This window comes from Echinops telfairi, unplaced genomic scaffold (genome assembly GCF_000313985.2).
Source record: "Echinops telfairi isolate 266 unplaced genomic scaffold, ASM31398v2 ScPeMD7_2291;HRSCAF=2852, whole genome shotgun sequence".
Lineage (NCBI taxonomy): Eukaryota > Metazoa > Chordata > Mammalia > Afrosoricida > Tenrecidae > Echinops > Echinops telfairi.
The window spans coordinates 13,236,446-13,244,603 of NW_022106189.1; positions in this window are offsets into that span (position 1 = coordinate 13,236,446).

Consider the following 8,158-nt stretch of genomic DNA (forward strand, 5'->3'; position numbering starts at 1 on the left):
AGTGGTGATGCCTGGAGGGTGGAGGGAATGTGGGATAGAAAGGGGAACTGATTACAAGAATCTACATATAGCCTCATCCCTGGGAGATAGACAGCAGAGAAGAGGGTAGGGGGAGACATTGGACAGTGTAACTTATGACAAAACAATAATAATTTATGAATTATGAAGGGTTCATGAGGGAGGGGGGGGGGGGGGGGGAAGGTGAGCAGCTGATATTAAGGGCTCAAGTAGAAGGCAAATGTTTTGAGAATGATGAGGGCAACAAATGTTCATATGTGCTTGAAACCATGGATGTATATATGGATTGTGATAAGAATTGTATGAGCCCCCAATAAAATAACTGGGAAAAAAAAGAATGAGTGATAGGTGTACAGGCTCCATAACATGCTGCCTTTACAAGGCCCTCAGAACCTGGTTCCTAAGAAGGGGAAGACCTCACAATTTCACCCACTTTCCCTGGCCTTTGAGTGTCCCCAATCCTTTTCCAAAGGCTCTACACTTTTTACGCCCTCTGTCATGTTTTATAAACTTTTATTGCAGCATGTTATGATAGAGAAGTGTAGAAATGCTTGAAGTTATTCCCCATAACCCAGCTCTTCATTATGAGCTTAGCTCACTATGTGTGGCATATGTAAGGAGCAAAAGAGCTGTTTGTGTTTCTTCAGGGGGAAACCAAACAAAAACACCTTCCAAGCTGTACAACTGAGCCACGGTATCAATAAGGCCAAGAATGTCTTTTGAGAAGGTGTGGTGATACCAAATACACAGCAGATAATGGATTTGATGGTTGGAAAACAGAGTATACAATAGGCTCTTCTTAGTCATTGCAGACGTTGGAGCACGCGCCATAAATACATTGTGATCCCATCAGAATGACTAACTGGGGTATGAAAATTTGAAGATACTCAGTTTTCAACTCACTGGTCTCACTGCTAAAACATAATTCTCTGATGGCTATATTTACTACTCTATCCCTCCAGACTTGCCTTATTTTAAATAAATCATCACCAATCTCACTGACCCAAATCTCATTTGCTACTAAACATCTTCAATCTCACTCTCTTGAGTCTAAATGCAAGTGCAGTAAAAATATTATGAATCCTTTAGGGTACTTTTCTCCAATTAAAAGTGGCATATTAAATTTCTGAAAACCTTTGTAATCTGCAGTATAAAATCACATTTTATGTTAGCAGATAATTTCGAATCCATACGCTAATTAAATGAAGTGAATGACAACTGTATTCTCTAGATAAATAATATCTCAGTCAGAGATAATGTATAAATGTACAGGACTGGAAACTTTGGAAGAAGAAAAGTAAATTCAACAACAAAAATTTGAGGCACAAATGTTGGCCCATATACATAAATCGGTTTAATTATATTAACTACATGATGGAAATAATTGTTGGAGTCTTTTTACATCCAAATCTCATAGCTCTGTGAGACAAAATTCTTTCTGCTATTAAAAAGAGGCACCATTTCACACTACTGATGTATGTTGGTGACACTCCTTGCTTTAAAGGCAGGCTGCTATCCTCACCCCACCTCTCTGGACAAAAGGATTTTGCTTCTGAGAAAAAGGGAGAAAGCTTTCAAATTAAGACCAAAAAACTGCATTTGACTAAAATATTATTTTCTTGGCTCACAAGCTTTAGGATCATACTTTTGAAAAAAAATCATCTAGTTTTGTATTAAGAGGGATTCTGAGGTTGTCGTTAGGATCAGTATGAGTATTCTGGTCAACTAGAAATGCCTGATATGGTCCTGATTAAGTTCAAAACCTTCATTTAAGAAATGATGGGTCAAATTCAAAAAGAAAACTGTCAGTGGTCTGAACTGGAATGCTCTTCCCACTGTACTAACCTCTGAACTCCCCAGCTAACTCACTCTTTGCCCTTGAGTCAATGGCCTTATTGGACAGGGTCTAACTGCCCCTGTGAATTCCTGAGACTGTAACTCTTTATGGAAGTAGAAAGCCCTGATTTTCTTCCAAGGAGTCGCTAGTGGTTTAAAACAGCTTAATTTGTGTTTTACAGCCCAATAGATAAACCACCAGAGCTCCCTTGAGGTCCCTAGGAGGTCCTAGAAAACACAGCTGGTCCAGCCATCTTAAAAGACAAAGAAGGCAACAATCTACATTGGTTGACACTAACTGAGACACTAACAGAGAAGGGCGATATCCACAATACTTAAACACTTCCATAAAGAAGAAAAGCATAAACTGCTTCAGACTACCCAATTTTCTTGTGGACAAAGCTTCACTGCCTTTTATCAAGCAAAGGAATTACCCTGTGGAACACCTCGACATACAGAAGAAAAACCCCATGGTGTCAGGAGAGTAAGGTAAGCCTAGTGATCCCATGTACAATGGGGAAAAAAGCAGAAGTTTGAATAAGTTATGAGGATAACCATCATATGCTAGAAAGGCTGAAAGCATGACTTCAATTGCTTCCTGAGTCCTTGGCTCCTCACCCAAAGGAAGAACACTTGAGAGTCTGGGTGAAGCCTTAATCTTTTTGTGTGTCAAGCTCAAACATAATGCTAAGCATACAGTAGATGGGATGTAGACACTGGTGATGATAGAGTGTGGGGCTACAGACTGGTTCTTCTGGTTGGACCCAAGCAGCAGAACCAGCAGCTGCATGGTATGTTAGTGAGAACTCTCCTAATCGTCAACAAAAAGCCATTTCAGACTAACTAACACAAACAAAACTGGGTGATACATAATTTATGGAACCAGAAGAGTCAAAGATCGATATAATTTCAGGCATAGTTGGATCTAGGCGTTCAAAGTTACTCATTGGAACTTAAATTTTTCCTCCATATTTTGGTTCTTCTTTCCCCTTGTTGGGTACATTTTCAAATATATTCTTTCATGCGATAGCCTTGAGAAGCTATGGGCTTATATCCTTACCATTTGCAGTCCAATAGAGAAAGGGAGAGTTCTTTTTTCCAACATTTCTAGCACAAGTCCAAAGTTTGAGCCACATGGTGATCTAGGTCACGAGCTATCCCAGAAATAATCATCCTGACCAGGAGTAATGAAGTGTTCTGATTGGCCAAACGGAGTCCCATATCTGACACTATATAACTTTCCTGTTGTTAGGTGACAGAGTCCATTATACCCACAGTGAACCTGTGCCCAATAGAAAGAAACTACCTGGCCCTATGCTATCCTCACAGTAGTTCGCATGCTCGAGCCCATTGTTGCAGCCACTGGGCCGTTTCATCTTGTTGAAGGTCTCTATCTTTGTACTGTTCCTCTACTTTGCCAAGCATGATGCCTTTTACTAAGACCGAGCAAGTCACTGCCAAATCTTAAGACAATGGCACCTTGCAGTACGCCTTTGAGGCAGGAGAAGGTCAGTCCCATGCATACTCCATGCACAGAGCGAGAAGAGATGGTTCCCCAAAGGAAAACAGGATTCTGTCACTCGAAAAACTTGTTACTAATGGAACGAGGGGACAACTTGGAACTCATGCTGAGAAACCTCTATTATCCTTGTTAACTGCTGTCATTCTGGCCCCAGACTCATAGTGACCTCATAGACTATGGAACAAACTGCTGCCCAGTCTTGCACCAGCCCTTTGATGGCTTGGGAGTCAGGCCATTGTGATTTTCATTGGATGCTTTTTGGAAGCAGATTTCCAGGTCTTTTGTCCGAGTCTAATTAGTCTAGAAGTTGTCCTGATACCTGTTGAGCGTCGTAGCAATTTGAAAGCCTTCACCGAAGAGCATTGGTTAGGAACCAAACCCAGGTCTTCATCTTGGAAGGCAAGAAATCTATCACTCAATCAAGGAAGCCTCAAGAAGTGCCTTAGAGACCATTAAAAGACTAAAAACTAGGCATGGACCCAAGGAGCCAGTTTGGGCAAGGGGTTGTGAAGTCTGCATTCAGTCAGTGGTCCAGTTTACCCTTCGTTGAAAGGAACACTGGTCAATGAACAGGTGAAAGTCTCCTGGTAAACGGACAGGTAGGAGAAGTAGTAAAACTGCAAGGCGATGTAATGAGCTGAAAAGATAGCTCCTAAATGGTGGACTCCAAAGACAGCAGCTCATAACCCCTGGAACCTGTGAATTGTGTTCAATTGTATACATGTGAGTAAGTTCAGATTTTAAAATGGGGTAATAATCCTGGATTATGTGACTGGACCCAAATGCCACAATGAGCATCTTTATAAGAGAGAGGCAGAGTCAGAACAGATCCAGGGAAGGTGATACAAGGCTCAGGGAAAGGCTGCGATGACACAGGCCAAAGCCAAGGGCTGCCTGCAGACAGCCAAAGCTGGGAGAGACAAGAAATCAGTCATCATAGAGCCTCCAGAGGGATCACAGCCTCGCTAACACCTTGATGTCAACCTAGTAATGCGAGGTCAGATTTCTCGCTTCCAGGACTGTTAGAGAATACATGTATGCTGCTCTAAGCCAAGTTGGTAGTAATTTGTACATCAGCCATAAAATATTAATATAGAAGTGTATTCTACAGCAGAAGGGTTTAGGTTAGGATAGAAGGGAGAAACGAGGTTTTCTAGGAGAGCAAAGATTGTACACACAGCAAGGTCAGTAAGCATGGGCTTCTATAGCACTGCCAATAAAAAAGGGTTTCACCAGGTACTTAGGGAGGCAGTGGCGGCTAAGTGGTAGAATTTTCATCTTCCACGCAGGAGACCTAATTCAATTCCTGACCAGTGGACCTCTCACACTCCATCAGTGCAGGTGTACCTGTTGCTCTGAGGGTAAACAGGTTTCAGCAGAGCTTCCTGACCAAGATTGACTAAAAAGAAACACTTGTTAATCTAGTTCCAAAAAGTTGCCTACAAACACCCTATACTCCACAATGGTCTAATCTGCGACCTGTCCTGGAGATGACTCAGGACTGGACAGCATTTCTTCTGATGTGCATACGTCAGGAATTGACTTGAGGGCAGTTAACAAGAAGCAGACACTTAAATATTCACCTGAGGGCCTCAGTCATCTTCCCATCCTTCTTCCCCATCCTCATGGCCAGAGTGCGGAATTTGGGAAAAGCAGATACCGTATGTGTTGTGTTGCTGCTTCACAAATTTGGAATAATGAGGCCTCTTATTAAATGTGAAAGTGTCCTTGGGCCAAGGAAACAAAATATGGTCCACTGCTTTCAAGAAGGCTACTGGAGTGCAGAGCATCGTTTTGATTGGGAGCACCGGGTTACCCCCAGACTAACATGCCTGGCTGGCTTCAGTCTGAGCAGGAAACAAGGGCTAGGTTATCCACCCTGTCTTGCCACCATCTCACAGCACACACAATGTCCAGAACATCTGGCTTCTTATGGTTTCCTCCTCTCTCCCCTGGGGAAAAACATTTTAATCCCCCTGATAGATTTAATCCTCCTAATGGGTGGTGAAGTGGTTACTCGTTGGGCTGATAACTGAAAGGTCAGCAGTTCTGAACCATCAGCCACTACGAAGGAGAGAAAGGGCCGTTCTACTCCTGTAAAGAGTTGGACTCTCAGAAACTCACAGAGGCAATTCTAGCCTGATCTACAGGGTCACTGCGTTGGCATCGATTCAACGGCAGTGAGATTTTAATGGGGTTACCAAAGCCCCCGGTGGTTCAGTATTAACCACTCAGCTGCTAACAAAAAGGTTGGCGATTTGAACAAAAAGGTAGGCGATTTGAATTCACTAGAAATGTGACTGCTGCAATAAGATTACAGCCTTCTTTCCAAATGCAGTGGGACAGTTCTACTCCATCCGACAGGACAACTATGAATCAGAGTCAATCCGATGACAACAGGGTCTTTCTGGAAACAGATGAGCATTCTTTCCCCATCCTAGGGAGATAGTTTTGAGTATGGAAAATAAGAATCATAGCCATGGCAATTAAACAAATAATTGAAATAAAACACAACAGGAACAATGCCAAATCTTTTCAAACAAGAAGAATGGTGACTGATCGTTACTGAACATTCATAAGATGTAAGGTGGTTAACATCTGCTTAGTCTCTGCTATAATGCTGTGAGGAGTACCCCATTTGGGTGATGAGGACCATGTAACAAAGATTAGGTACATGCTGAATCTAAGGTCACACACTTAGTCAGTGCTAGAGCTATGATTCGCACCCTGGCAATCTGGCTAGTAATCCCGTGGTCCTAGCACCAGATCATGGTGCACAAGTAGATGGCCTGGGCGTCAGGACATGGCCCTGGGGGTCAGGAGGTAGCTGTCCTCCTTCATGCTCTGTTCATCACTCCCGGGCCCCACGTTCAGAGAGCTTCCAGAGATTGTTTCTGTCGGCTTCTAATTCTTCATGCTGCTACTTTTTAGCTGTGTTACTGATGAGAAAACAGCTTAGTAAAATCAATGGTTTTAAATTATACCTTTATGTACCAAGGATACCAAACAAGCTACAAAACAGAAATACTTTCCCTTGACAAAAAATCAATCTTGCTGATGCTACTGTTCCTGGAGCTGCCGCCCTCCACTGCCCCGGCCCCCATTTTTCCCCCTCTTGTTTAAGACTTTCCTCTGCTCTTGCATCTGCCGGCTTTGTGTAGACTTTCTTCAGGTTTCTTGCTCCGGAGACTCGTTTTATCTAAAAGGTCAATTCTTTCAGCGGGGCACCAAGCAGAATTGAATATAATTATCCCAATCTCTACTGTGTAGAATTCATGCTTGAATTCATTCAAAAAATAGCATGCAGTATAATTAACTCCGAGTCCAAGCAAATCTATTGAGAAAGCCTCAGGTATCATACAGTTCCACTTACAATAGAACATTTTCATTTAAGGACATTGTACGTATTAACCCAAGTCAGCATCCAATTACTCTGAATAAGTGAATTCTCTGTTACAGGAATGTAATTTGAAAATGTTGTCATGCAATCTGAGGCAAAAGGTCCTTTTTCATTAATCTAACTCTCATTAAAGTGGAAGCCTGCAGGTTATTTCAAATCCATTAGTTTTAAATACAGGTGATTACAATTCTATTGCGCATAAGACAACAGAACTGTCTATCAAGAAATATTGGGACATTTTGAGGGATGGGACTGTTTGGTGGCTTCACTGTCACAGCTGAGGATGAGATTTACCAGGTGATGGGCTCGGGGAGTCTTCTGTGAACCCCACAGGGCACACACAGTTCCCTTGAACACCAGAAGATAGAGCTGCGCTCTGGAGAGAGCCCACACATGCCAGTTCTCCTAGATCCCTTTTGTGTATTTCCAATTTACTAACCTTTGGAAGTTCTGTGAAACAGAGACTTGACAGTTTTCATTCTGTAAGAGGCTGACAAACCATGACTACATGGCCCCATGTGCCTAGATGCCCCTCCCCTGACCGAAACTACATCCGATTCGTCCTCAGCTCCCTCTCTACTCAAGGTCCCCTCTCCCAAGCAGCCTTCCCTGTCTACTTCAGCCAGAAGTAGTCAGCCTCGGCCTTGAACCCCTGCGACGCTGTTTATCTGATTCCACTGATATCTCTTATGTGATCTCACGGCATAGTAGCCATCTTTCCCTATTTGGTTCAGTTCCATACATACTTCGTGATGACCGCATGTATGTCCGGCCCAGTGCTAGAGATGTGTGCTGAAAGGGTCACTGACCCTGGCCTCAAGAAACTCACATTCTAATGGGGTGGGGGAGGGCAGACAAGGAAGTACCCGGGCAATTGCAATACCAGGCTCCGGGGCTTCTGTGATGGGGATGTTTGGGGGAAGAACGAGCTCCAACCTGAATTTCATATCACTTCCTAACGAAAAACACTCCAATCACTTCTCATTAGACATAGAACAGAACCCAAGCGCCTAAGAAGCCCTCAGATGGTCAGGCCCTGCCTCCTCTCCCACCTTCCTGTTGTCACAGTCATGTTCCTCATTAAGCTTTAGCCAGATTGCTTTCCCTGAGTTGCTTCGATGTCTTAGCATTTGCTGCTCCCAAGTGTTCTCAAGTTTTTCAATTAGCTGTTTTCTTCGTCACTTCAGTTCTCATGAAAGTCCTCTGAGTCTCTGTTCTAAAGCAGTCTCTACGTCCCAGCCAGTCCTAATCACATCAACCAGTTCACGCCTTTTAAAACCCTTTAGTCACCGGAAATATCGGTTTAGTTAGGTGTTATCTCGGCCATCAAGCTCAGAAGCAACAAAGCCCACATGGAAGAAGCACACCAGCCTATGCAACCA